The sequence below is a fragment of the Mesoplodon densirostris genome, chromosome 4, assembly GCF_025265405.1.
Source record: "Mesoplodon densirostris isolate mMesDen1 chromosome 4, mMesDen1 primary haplotype, whole genome shotgun sequence".
Lineage (NCBI taxonomy): Eukaryota > Metazoa > Chordata > Mammalia > Artiodactyla > Ziphiidae > Mesoplodon > Mesoplodon densirostris.
In genome coordinates this window covers 87,834,683-87,848,230 of record NC_082664.1, presented here as the reverse complement: position 1 = coordinate 87,848,230, position 13,548 = coordinate 87,834,683, and the positions used below count along the sequence as shown (strand labels likewise).

Here is a 13,548-nt window from a genome sequence, read left to right as displayed (position 1 = left end):
GAAGCCCGCGCACCACAACAAAGAGTAGCCCCCACTCACCACAACTAGAGAAAGCCCATGCACAGCAATGAAGATCCAACACAACCGGGAAAAAAAAAAAGTCGTTTGAGAAGTTTCGTGCTGGAGATTTCTCGCTGGACAATGGTCCAAGATAGGCTAGACCAGGTGAAGTTGATAGCGATCAAATAAAGATATTAACTGAGAACAATCAATGTTATACCACGTGGGAGGTAGCCGAAATACTCAAAATATCTAAATCAAGCGCTGCAAATCATTTGCACCAGCTTGGTTATGTTAATTACTTTGATGTTTGGATTCTACGTAAGTTAAGCGGAAAAAACCTTCTTCACCATACTTCCACATGCAATTCTCTACTTAAACTTAATGAAAACGTTCTGTTTTTAAAACAAATTGTGACAGGCAATGAAAAGTGGATACAGAAGATACAATAATGTGGAACAGAAGAGATTGTGGGGCAAGCAAAATGAACCACCACCAACCACACCAAAGGCCGGTCTTCATCCAAAGAAGGTGATGTTGTGTATATGGTGGGATTGGAAGGGAGTCCTCTATTATAAGCTCCTTCCAGAAAACAAAATGATTAATTTCAACAAGTACTGCTCCTAATTAGACCAAATGAAAGCAGCACTCGACGAAAAGCGTCCAGAATTAGTCAAGAGAAAATGCATAATCTTCCATCAGGATAATGCAACACAACATGTTTCTTTGATGACCAGGCAAAAACTATTACAGCTTGGCTGGGAAGTTCTGATTCATCCATGGTACTCACCAGACATTTGGGCATCTTTGGATTTCCACTTATTTAGGTCTTTAAGAAATTCTCTTAATGGAAAAAATTTCCATTCCCTGGAAGACTGTAAAAGGCACCTGGACTAGCTCTTTTCTCAAAAAGATAAAAAGTTTTGGGAAGAGAGAATAATGAAGTTGCCTGAAAAATGGCAGAAGGTAGTGGAACAAAAGGGTGAATATGTTGTTCAATAAAGTTCTTGGTGAAAATGAAAAATGTGCCTTTTATTTTTAATTAAAAACCGAAGGCATTTTTTGGCCAACCCAATACCTTCTTTAATTTATTTTTTAAATAAATTTATTTATTTTATTTATTTTTGGCTGCATTGGGTCTTTGCTGTTGCGTGCGTTTTTCTCTAGTTGCAGAGCGTGGGAGCTACTCTTCATTGCGGTGCGCAGGCCTCTCATGGCAGTGGCTTCTCTTGCTGTGGAGCATGAGCTCTAGGTGCATGGGCTTCAGTAGTTGTGGCTCACGGGCTCTAGAGCGCAGGCTCTGTAGTTGTGGCATACGGGCTTAGTTGCTCCATGGTATGTGGGATCTTCCCGGACCAGAGCTCGAACCCATGTCCCCTGTGTTGGCAGGTGGACTCTTAACCACTGCACCACCAGGGAAGCCCCCCAATACCTTCTTCATTAGGTTTTCTCCTAGTTATTTCATTCTTTTTGAAGTGATGGTAAATGGGATTTTTTTCTTAACTTCTCTTTCTGATAGCTTGTTGTTAGTGTATAGAAATGCAACAGATTTCTGTATTTTAATTTTGTGTCCTGCACCTTTACCAAATTCATTGATGAGCTCTAGTAGTTTTCTGGCGGCATCTTTAGGATTTTCTATGTACAGTACCATGTCATCTGCAACCAGTGACTGTTTTACTTCTTCCTTTCCAATTTAGATTCCTTTTATTTCTTTTTCTTGTCTGATTGCTGTGGCTAGGACTTCCAATACTGTGTTGAATAAAAGTGGCAAGAGTGGGCATCCTTGTCTTGTTGCTGATCTCAAAGGAAATGCTTCAGGTTTTCACCACTGAGTATGAGGTTAGTGGTGAGCTTGTCATATATAGCCTTTATTATGTTGAGGTATGTTCCCTCTATACCCACTTTGTGGAGAGTTTTTATCATAAATGGATGTTGAATTTTGTTAACAGCTTTTTCTGCATGTATTGAAGTGATCATATGGTTTTTATTCATACATTGTTTCATACATACATACATGAATGTATGAATACATTCATACATTGTTTTATTGTTTATTCATACATATTTTTATTTCTCCATATCTTCCTTTAGTTCTTTGAGCATTTTTAGGACAGTTAAAAGTCTCTGTCTAGTGTATCTGCCTTTAGGTCCTTCTCAGGGGTGGTTTCTGTTGATTAATTTTTTCCTTTACATGGGCCATACTTTCATGTTTCTTTGTATTGTGATTTTTTTGTTGAAAACTGGACATTTGAATCTAATAACGTAGTAACTCTGGAAATCAGATTCTTTCCTTTCTCCAGCATATGCTATCTCTTGTTATTCTTTTCATTTATTGTTTTTGTATTTTTGATTGTTGTAGGCTGTCTCTGTGCTGAGGATCAGACAGAGGTGTAAAGCTAAAGTATTCTCAGGTCTTTTCTGAGCCTTTCCCTGGGCATGTCTGGTCACTTTTTAATTTTCCCTGTGTGTTTTGTTGTTTTTGAATGCCCTGGTCATAAATATCTGGCTCCCAAAAGGAGAAAAAGAGAAAAATGAAGTGTGGTGGGGGTGGGGAGAAGGGGTGCTGGCCCTTTAAATCCTCTGGAAGTCACTTCAGCAGGATGGGGAGGGACTTGGAAAAAGGTGCAACGACAATGGCTGCCTCCCTCTTTGTCTGCACCTCTGTGATCAGAAGCAGCAATTAGCAATCAGAGCAGATTCCTGATATTTGGAAAACAGGGTCCTTTTTGCCCACACTGACTTCTGCAAGCTACGGGCAAGATGCTCCAGGACCAGTGCACAGCTGCCTGCCACTTGGCTGGGAACAGGGAATGGGTGGCTGCTACTATGTTAAGAGATGAAATTAATTTCAATTTGTCCTCCAAGTCTTCCTCTGGAAGTGGCAAGTCTTCAATAGACCCCAGGGTTGAAAAACAGTTACTTAAGATGGATTCTGCCAGTGCAATTGTTATCTAGGTGGGAAGACAGACTCCTGCTTTCTTCCCAGAATCCTCTCCTTCATAATAATTTTCTAAAATACAAATTAGTACCCTCATATTTCCCTACTGAAAGCTGTCTATATTTAAGTACATAGGAATCTGTTTTATTCTTGAATCCATTAACTAAGATGCACCCAAATTATTACCCTATATATGTACTTTTCCTTTTAAATTTTTGAAAAATATAAATATGTGAAATGATATTAATCTAAACAGAGACTCTAAAAAAACCATATGAAATTGTTTACTCAACCAATATTTGTAAAGTGCCTACTAAAGCAAAATACTGTGCTTTGCACTAGTCCTATTGTTTAAGGATGATTGTTAGGATTATTTTGCACAATGAATACTTCAACAGAAGTGCTTTATTCAACAAACAGTTCATACAACTCAACAACAAAAAAACAAACAACCCAATCCAAAAGTGGGCAGAAAACTTAAAGAGACATTTCTCCAAAGAAGAAATACAGATGGCCAAGAGGCACATGAAAAGATGCTAAACATCACTAATTATTAGAGAAATGCAAATCAAAACTACAATGAAGTACCACTTCTCACCGGTCAGAATGGCCATCATTAAAAAGTCTACAGGGCTTCCCTGGTGGTGCAGTGGTTGAGAGTCTGCCTGCCGATGCAGGGGACGCGGGTTCGTGCCCTGGTCCAGGAAGATCCCACACGCCACGAAGCGGCTGGGCCCGTGAGCCACGGCCGCTGAGCCTGTGCGTCCGGAGCCTGTGCTCCGCAGCGGAAGAGGCCACAACAGTGAGAGGCCCGCATACCGCAAAAAAAAAAAAAAAAAGTTTACAATTTTTTCTAAAAGTGCTTTTTCAAAAACCAGAGTTTTAGATTCATATAGCTAGTAACATTTACTAAGCAATTATTTTGTGTTAGGCTCTCAGCACCTTAAATGTTATTAATCCATTTAATCCTCACAATACATCTATGAGGGTAGTTAATATTATCAAAGTTCTCTAATGTTCACATGAGAAAATTGACGTCCCATGGGTAGTAAGTACCTCTAAACAAAGCTCTTGCTTTTAACCACTGTGATATTCTGCCACTAGCAAAATAACTGTTCACCAGACTTATCAGGAAAAGCAAATCTTATCTGTTGAACACTAAGCTATTACCCTACAATTTTAAATTGTTCTTCAAGGTTTCCTTACTTCCTGTTGTTTTGCTTCACACTGGGAGAAACTTTACCAAGTCTCCTTTGAGTATTTCTAAATAGCAGTCTCAGTAAAATTTTGTTATAGCCTTTGGTCAAAAACAATAAAATCTGATCCTTCTGCCATTTGTTAATCACTTTTGGAGTCTTTTTGCTCCATTAACCTTTTCATTTGCACATGAAGAGAATTATAATCTCACCCCCAAATTTCACCCATATTGCTATTATTAAATGACCAGAATTTGAAGCCTTATTAGAGACAGACAAGATTACATTTTTTTCTTTCTTTGCTGTTTTTCAAACTACAAAGAACACCCATTTTTTGTACCAACTGAAAAAATACAATGCATGAAGAAAAAACTAAACTTCCATCCCTACCTCAACCCCGAATCCTACTCATTTAAGTATCCAACAGGTCCCCTTCAGGTACTGACGGAAAGAAGGATATAACCAACAGGTATGTCCTTCCATACCTTTCTCCACATATATAAGGATGTACCATTCTTCGTTTTTCTTTATTTTCATTGAAATAGACACATATAATGCACGTCAACCTGCAACTTGCTTTTTATCACATAACATAGCATGAACATACAGGTTATTTCCCATAGATACAACTCTTCCTTTTTTCATGCATACACAAATCCACAGTTACACAAACACAATTTAAAATAATTGGGGGACTTCCTTGGCAGTCCAGTGGTTAAGAATCCGCCTTCCAATGAAGGGGAGGTGGGTTCGATCCCTGGTTGGGGACCTAAGATCCCACATGCCACAGGGCAACTAAGCCCATGCACCGCCAACTACTGAGCCCGCACTCTCTGGAGCCCACGCACCACAGCTAAAGAGAAGCCTGCGCACCGCAACGAGAGATGCTGCGTGCTGCAACTAAGACCCAATGCAGCCAAATAAATAAATAAATAAATAAAATAATTGGGCTATCATGCATGCTGCGGGGGAAATGCTTCATTTTATTTCCTTTTGATTTGCCACCCCTCTTTTCCCTTCCTCTTTTCCTCCCTCATACATTAACCCCCACCTGCGGGTAAGATGTTAACAACTGGCATCATTTCTTGTTCTTCCCACAGTCATAACCATAAATGCACACATGCTCACTCACATATTTATGGGTTTTGAATTCTTCTAAGGCATCTGCAATATATTTCACTATGTATATGTACCAAAATTGAGTCAATCATTCCCCTATAAATGGGCACTCACTTGTTTCTACTATTTTATCGCTACTCAAAATGGTTCAATAAATATCCTTGACCATATATCCTTATTACTGGTGTTTTTATTTTTATAGAATATGACCCTTACCTCTAGACACTCCAAAGTATAAAGTCTAAATTCCTCTATCAGAACTGCAACAAAGCCTGAGGCCTCCCCTGAACCCTCTAGGCCCTGACTGCCTGCTGACCCACAGCTGCTGCTGCTTTTTTTTTTTTTTTTTTGAAGCAAAGGGTGAAATAATCTTTTTATAGGACACTGCAAGATATGAAATTCCACACTGAAATTAAGAAACCCATTGAGAGGAGAAGCTTCATACAATATGCACAGTTTGGAACTGTTCAAGTATAGTTTCCTTGTAAATAGTGGTTTTACCATAGCAAACCACATTTAAAGAGCTCTTAGAGAAACAGTAAGACAAACTTATACCAAACATAGTACACGTTTGGTATAATAAACTTATGCTTTAGTTGTACAATCTAAAAGTGGTTCCAGAATGCCATCCGGAACTTGGGATGTACAGCCTTCAGAGGCAGTTTCTGGCACAACACTTTGATATTCTTGTTCCTCCACAGGGAAGCACTTCTCAATCAAACTTAATGAAACTTTGTACACAGACTCATTTTCATGGTTTTATAGAGCTTCAGTTTTGTCCAGACCTCTACATTCTTCAATTATACTAAGTTTCTCAGTTTCACCTAGTTTCTCAGAAGCCTGGAAGATACCTGAAATGGCATCCAGAATAACCATGGTAATTTTGGTATCTTTCACAGTTCAGAGGTTCATCAACAATTCTATTATGCACAATGAACAATCTGTTACACAATCTGTTCAACTGTTCCACAACTTTTCTAGTTGGTCACAGCCCATAAAGCTTCCTTTTGTGTCTTAAAGTCTGCCTTAGAACACCAACATGATTCACAACTCACTGTATCTGGTGATGGTGGCCAGCTATGATATTTGATATTGTCCATGTATCTGCTAATACTTCTGGACATCATGATACAGGAGAAGAACTAAAGTAGGAAGAATTTGCTCAACAGCATCTAACAGGGATGCAGGATTCTTATTCCAACAAAGGTTTGAAAGTGTCCAGGTAAGGTGCTACAAGTAACCACATGCTAAAGATGCCACATTAGGAACTGCAAGAAAAGCCAACAGTGGATCAACTGCACCACACTTGATAGCCAAGTCAAAAAAAACTGAACCATCACCTGCAATGTTTCCGAGAGCCCATACAGCTTGTTCACTGATATAAGCATGGGGAGATGCCAGCAGAGAAATGAATGCTGGGACAGCACAGCCCCAGTCTGTTTTTCTTTTTTCTGTTTTTTTAACATCTTTATTGGAGTATAATTGCTTTACAATGGTGTGTTAGTTTCTGCCGTATAACAAAGTGAATCAGCTATACGTATACATATATCCCCATATCTCCTCCCTCTTGCGTCTCCCTCCCACCCTCCCTATCCCACCCCTCTAGGTGGTCACAAAGCACCGAGCTGATCTCCCTGTACTATGCAGCTGCTTCCCACTAGCTATCTATTTTACGTTTGGTAGTGTATATATGTCCATGCCACTCTCTCACTTAGTCCCAGCTTACCCTTCCCCCTCCCTTTGTACTCAAGTCCATTCTCTACGTCTGCGTCTTTATTCCTGTCCTGCTCCTAGGTTCTCCTAGTACCATTTTTTTTTTAGATTCTATATATATGTGTTAGCATACGGTATTTGTTTTTCCTCTTTCTGACTTACTTCATTCTGTATGACAGACTCTAGGTCCATCCACCTCACTACAAATAACTCAATTTCGTTTCTTTTTATGGCTAATATTCCATTGTATATATGTGCCACATCTTCTATATCCCAGCCTGTTCTGATTGATTGATTTATGCATGTATGCTGCGCCGGGTCTTAGATGCGGCATGCGGGATCTTTAGTTGCGACATGCATGTAGGCTCTAGTTCCCCAACCAGGGATCGAACCTGGGCCCCCTGCACTGGGAGTGTGGAGTCTTACCCACTGGACCACCAGGGAAGTCCCAGCCTCAGTCTCTTCTGACGTCCTAGAGGCAATGTTAATGAGCACCCAAGCAGATTCAAACTGAATGGGACTAAAGTCAGTTCTGCCCAAGAAGGACACAAATTTTGGAATCAAACCAGCCCAGATTATGTTGTCTACGGGGGGCTGTTTTTCCTAGAAGGCAGTTTCCCAGCAGCTTGAGTTGCTTGGAGCTGGCTTTCCAAATTGTTCCTCTTGATGCCTTTGACAGTATCATCAACAGACCAATTTACAGTGCCCTGGTTGTTCTGGTTTTCTTGCAGTGGAGAAGCAGCAGCCTCAGGAAGCAACCTTACATTTCTCCTTTTCAGCACCTGGTCATCCTTCTTAGCTTATTAGCTTTCCTCAGCTCCACATTAACCAGTATTCAGTGCGGCCTCATTTCTGTACTATCATGCCCTTGAATCTGTTAAGGCAGGCAGCTGGTGAGTTAGCATTCCTGTTGCTCGACATGGTTATGAGACACAGGGAGAAAGCTACAGAGCCAGCTCAGGTTTCCACAGGAGGCTGTGCAGACCCTATAGCTTCTTGACTTAAGAAAACTTGGGGTTAGAAATGGAAGTAAGCTGAGACATATTCAAGTCTCTTCTTTCTAGATATGCTCTAAGCATGTGATTTCCCCTGATTCTTCAACCTCTTGCCACGATGTGCCCCAAATGATTTTCCCCACCACCCTGTAGAATACTAGAAATTCTCTCCATTAGAGTAATTCATCTGAGTTTGCTGTAACTTCACAGTGTCCCTATTAAAATGCACATGCTACTAGGAAGGACAGAAGGATACTTTGTTGTGAATAGAAAAGGGATTGGAGAAATTATTGTGTGCTGGATAAGATGGTGATCAGGTATCAGAGAAGATAATGATAATAATAATAACAACACTTATGTAGCATTTATTATCTGCGAAGCACTGTTCTAAGTGTTTTATATTTACTTACTCATTTAGTCCTCACAACAACTCTGAGGTAGGTATCATTATCCCCATTTTACAGATGAGATAAGTGAAGCACAGAGAGATAAAGGGACTAGCCCAGGATCACAGCCAGTAATCTGTGAAACTGGAAAATAAACCATATTTTTAATCACTATACTTCACCACCTTTCATCTAGGAAGGAGATGGGGTGTCAAAGAGGAAAGTCTAGGGTCCCTCTGGTTTCAGACCCTAAAATATGCCCTCTCTACTGAATGCAACTCTTATTACCTTTATCAAAAGATAAAAATAGAAATCCCTGTCTATTTGTCTAGGGCTTCTTTTTCTGAAAAGAAAAAAAGTAAAGAAAAAGAGGGACTTCCCTGGTGGCGCAGTGGTTAAGAATCTGCCTGCCAATGCAGGGGACACGGGTTCAACCTCTGGTCTGGGAAGATCCCACATGCCACGCAGCAACTAAGCCCGTGTGCCATGACTACTAAGCCTGCACTCTAGAGCCCGTGAGCTACAGCTACTGAAGCCCACGCGCCTAGAGCCCATGCTCCGCAACAAGAGAAGCCATCGCAATGAGAAGCCCGCGCACTGCAACGAAGAGTAGTCCCCACTCACTGCAACTAGAGAAAGCCCGCACACAGCAACAAAGACCCAACGCAGCCAAAAATAAATTTAAAAAAAAAACCTCAAAAAAAAGAAAAAGAAAATTGCACATAGCAGCAAACAATCAGAGGTAATAGATACACATACCACACAGAGAAACATAAATTCACATTCTTAGTTTAAGCCTCTGATTACTGAAGGAATCAGAAAAACTGAGCTTTGAGATCACCAAAACACATATCTTTGTTTATACAAGATTTTGCTATTTCTAACAATGCTTTTTTGCTAAGGAATGTTCCCATGAACAACTGTCCAAGTGGCATGTGCCATCTGGTAGGTCCCATATGTGGCTTTCATACTCTCTGGACATAAGCAAGGAATTCACAGGACAGATAGATGGGTTTCTAGCTCTAATGCTTCCCTCCTCCTTGCAAAAAGACAGATTCCTTATACAGGATCCTATGAGAAAAGATGGATTTATTGGAATAGAATCTAAAGACTTGCCATTCCCACAGCCACTTCTGAGAAGACAACCACAAGTGATTCCTTGATCATAATCTGCCACGTTTTATGTCATTTAACCCTGTTTTCTAGGCCCCATCTGACTGGGCCCCAAGCAAAGCAAGTATGGGCAAAAGAGAGACTGTCAACCATTACATGACCCCAAACAAGAATGCTAATAAGGGTGTGCCAAATTGGATAAAGATTAACGGACACGATCAACTCTTGGGGAGCTCTGAATGCGAGACAGAGAGCTGCTGTTGTCCTCCTACAGTTACTGCTGAATTCTGAGCAGTAATGAATAACGTTCCACTGTCATGTGGCCTGGCTGTGTGACTGTGGACAGTTTCCTTATTTCCTCACATAGCCTCACATTCATGACCCATCGTGTGAGACAACCTGATCACCTCTCTCCCATGCAGCTTGAAAAAGCCCTATCAGATAGCTACAGCTCTGCGTCTGAAGATGTGAGCCCTGTTGGTTTTCAAAGTTAGGGCTTTTGGGGGCTCGTCTCTCAGGTGCAGGTCCTAAAAGAGCTGTGAATCTTTTTTCTTCCTGGACCAAACTAAAGTGAACTTCGTTCCTGTCTGATATTTATCCAGCTTCAAAAGTGGAAGCACCTGAAGCTACTTTGTTCAAGCAGTTTAAGCCAGGAGAGTAAATCCAGTTCCTATTACTCCATCCTGTCCAGAAGCACAGGTCTTAAGTGAAATTTAATACCAAAGGAACAGTTCCAAATTTTACAACGGATCTATCACTGGTTGTTAGCATATCTTCCCACACCCAAGACACCAAGATACCTTCTACTCACTGTTAAAGCTTTATGATGAGCAAAACTTCCACCACTGTTGCTTCCTTAGCATCCAACAATATGAAACCTGAAGCCAAGCTGACAAATAGAGTGTGAAGGGCCTTCTACTGCATTTAAGAAAAAACTGAGACTTGCTATAGGAGACACAGTCTACTGGAGAGAGGCAGAACTGTGAACAGATGACTGCATAAAGAGGCAAAGTCAAGTCTTATTTATTCAGAGGAAGAAGTCCCCGTGATCAAGCAACAAGTAAAATCATTTCAGTGTGCAAGACATGGATTTGTGATTGAAAATGCACAAGCATATTTATTATCCATCATAGATGATCACCTATTATAATCAGTGAGATTTCTTAATGGCACAGCATCTAGAGGAGGACGTCATGCATGAACCTGTCATATTCAGAAAATTACAAGCTTCTTAAAAAATAGACTGTGCACAGATCTAACTTTCTGGCCTACATTTGCAGCACTGGAGACTACTATTGAAATATTAATTCAAAGGATATTTTAGAAAACATTATAGACAGAACTCTACCATAAAAGAGCATATGTAAATATAGCATATTTTCTGATGTTACTGAATCATCTTAAATATTGGTTAATGCAAATTTCAATCTCTAAGGCACTTCTACAACATACCTGAAAAATGATTGTCATCTTGTACTTGAATGTCCTCACTGAGAAAGAAATTGCCAACTCAAAATAAGTTTATTTCATTTTTAGGAAGCTCTAATTGTTAGAAAACTCACTCTTAAAATAAGTTAAAATCTCTATTCCTCAACTTCTATGCATTTTCTTGGTTTTTAAATTAGGGGCAACTTGATCTTTTTTTGATTTTACAGCTCTAACATAGCTAAAGCTGGCGTTCAGGTCCTTTGCCCACTTACCTACTCTTCATAATTATTTTATTAAAAGAAATATATTGTGGTATAATATAAAAAATATACTAACTTGAATGTCCACTTTAATGAATTTTGACAAATGTAAATATTTTGTAACTCTGTTTCCATCAAGGTAGACAATTTTCCTATTACCCCCCTTTGCAGTTTTCCCTTGCCTCTTTGCAGTCACTCTCTACTCCATATTTGATACAGGCAACTGCTGATATGTTTTCTGTCGCCATAGATTCATTTTTCCTTTTCTAGAAAGTCATATAAACAGAAACATAAAGTATATACTCTTGTGTGTCTAGCTTTTTTCTCAGCATAGTGTTTCTGAGATTCATCCTTGTTGCATTCCTCATAATTCTATCCTTCTACTGCTGTATGATATGACATTGTATGGATATACCACAACTGGTTCACCCATATAAATCTTGTTGGAGATTTTCTGATGATGGCCATTCTGACCGGTGTGAGGTGATACCTCAATGTAGTTTTGATTTGCATTTCTCTAATGATTAGTGATGTTGAGCATCCTTTCATGTGTTTGCCGGCAATCTGTATATCTTCTTTGGAGAAATGTCTATTTAGGTCTTTTGCCCATTTTTAGATTGGGTTGTTTGTTTCTTTGATATTGAGCTGCATGAGCTGCTTCTAAATTTGGGAGATAAAACCTTTGTCAGTTGCTTCATTTGCAAATATTTTCTCCAATTATGAGGGTGGTCTGTTCGTCTTGTTTATGGTTTCTTTTGCTGTGCAAAAGCTTTGAAGTTTCATTAGGTCCCATTTGTTTATTTTTGTTTTTATTTCTCTAGGAGGTGGGTCCAAAAGGATCTTGCTGTGATTTATGTCATAGAGTGTTCTGCATATGTTTTCCTCTAGGAGTTTGATAGTGTCTGGCTTTACATTTAGGACTTTAATCCATTTTGAGTTTATTTTTGTGTATGGTGTCAGGGAGTGTTCTAATTTCATACTTTTACATGTACCTGTCCAGTTTTCCCAGCACCACTTATTGAAGAGGCTGTCTTTTCTCCACTGTATATTCTTGCCTCCTTTATCAAAGATAAGGTGACCATATGTGTGTGGGGTTATCTCTGGGCTTTCTATCCTGTTCCATTGATCTATATTTCTGTTTTTGTGCCAGTACCATATAAATGCTGGAGAGGGTGTGGAGAAAAGGGAACCCTATTGCACTGTTGGTGGGGATGTAAATTGATACAGCCACCATGGAGAACTGTATGGAGGTTCCTTGAAAAACTAAAAATAGAACTACCATACGACCCCGCAATCCCAGTACTGGGCCTATACCCTGAGAAAACCATAATTCAAAAAGAGTCATGTACCAAAATGTTCACTGTAGCTCTATTTACAATAGCCAGGACATGGAAGCAACGTAAGTGTCCATCATCGGATGAATGGATAAAGAAGATGTGGCACATATATACAATGGAATATTACTCAGCCATAAAAAGAAACAAAATTGATGTATTTGTAATGAGGTGGATGGACCTAGAGTCTGTCATACAGAGTGAAGTAAGTCAGAAAGAGAAAAACAAATACCGTATGCTAACACATATATATGGAATCTAAGAAAAAAAAAAAAAGGTCATGAAGAACCTAAGGGTAAGACGGGAATAAAGACACAGACCTACTAGAGAATGGACTTGAGGATATGGGGAGGGGGAAGGGTAAGCTGTGACAAAGTGAGAGAGTGACATGGACATATATACACTACCAAACGTTAAATAGATAGCTAGTGGGAAGCAGCCGCATAGCACAGGAAAATCAGCTCGGTGCTTTGTGACCACCTAGAGGGGTGGGATAGGGAGGGTGGGAGGGAGGGAGACGCAAGAGGGATGAGATATGGGAACATATGCATATGTATAACTGATTCACTTTGTTATAAAGCAGAAACTAACACACCACTGTAAAGCAATTATACTCCAATAAAGATGTTTAAAAAAAAAAAAAAAAAGCCCTATCAAAATGGCAGGTACAACTGTCAACAGCAACAAGCACAAAGCCGAATCACTGAGCAGCAGTCACATGACAAAGTGGACTTGTTAGCAGTTTGCCCAGCAGCTGGTCTGGACAAAGACAACGAGGGTGGCAATATGGAAAAATGGTTTGATTATCAGGCGTGAGGGAGTCTTTGCTTATCCATAGGCAGAATCCAAGAGGGATAAGCTGTTTCACTGCTTTTAGGGTAGTATATAAAATAAAGGGACATTGAAGATCCAGGAGAAGGCCTTCACTCCATCAGATAGAACTTCCAAGAGCTAGGATATCTGCAGCAATTCAGGCAAATCATCTGGGAATCTTTCCATTCCTAATAATTAAGGATCTGTGAGACAGTTAGAAAATTTTTTTCTATTATGAGCCATACAGCAAATA

The 13,548-nt window shown here is 39.8% G+C and overlaps 1 protein-coding gene and 1 pseudogene across 3 annotated transcripts in view; both read right to left on the bottom strand.

Annotated features, from left to right (window-relative positions):
* STARD9 (StAR related lipid transfer domain containing 9) overlaps positions 1–13,548 on the bottom strand; it is a 133,836-nt gene that overhangs the window by 88,362 nt on the left and 31,926 nt on the right. The window lies entirely within an intron of this gene.
* Positions 5,839–7,887, bottom strand: LOC132489186 (importin subunit alpha-1-like; annotated as a pseudogene).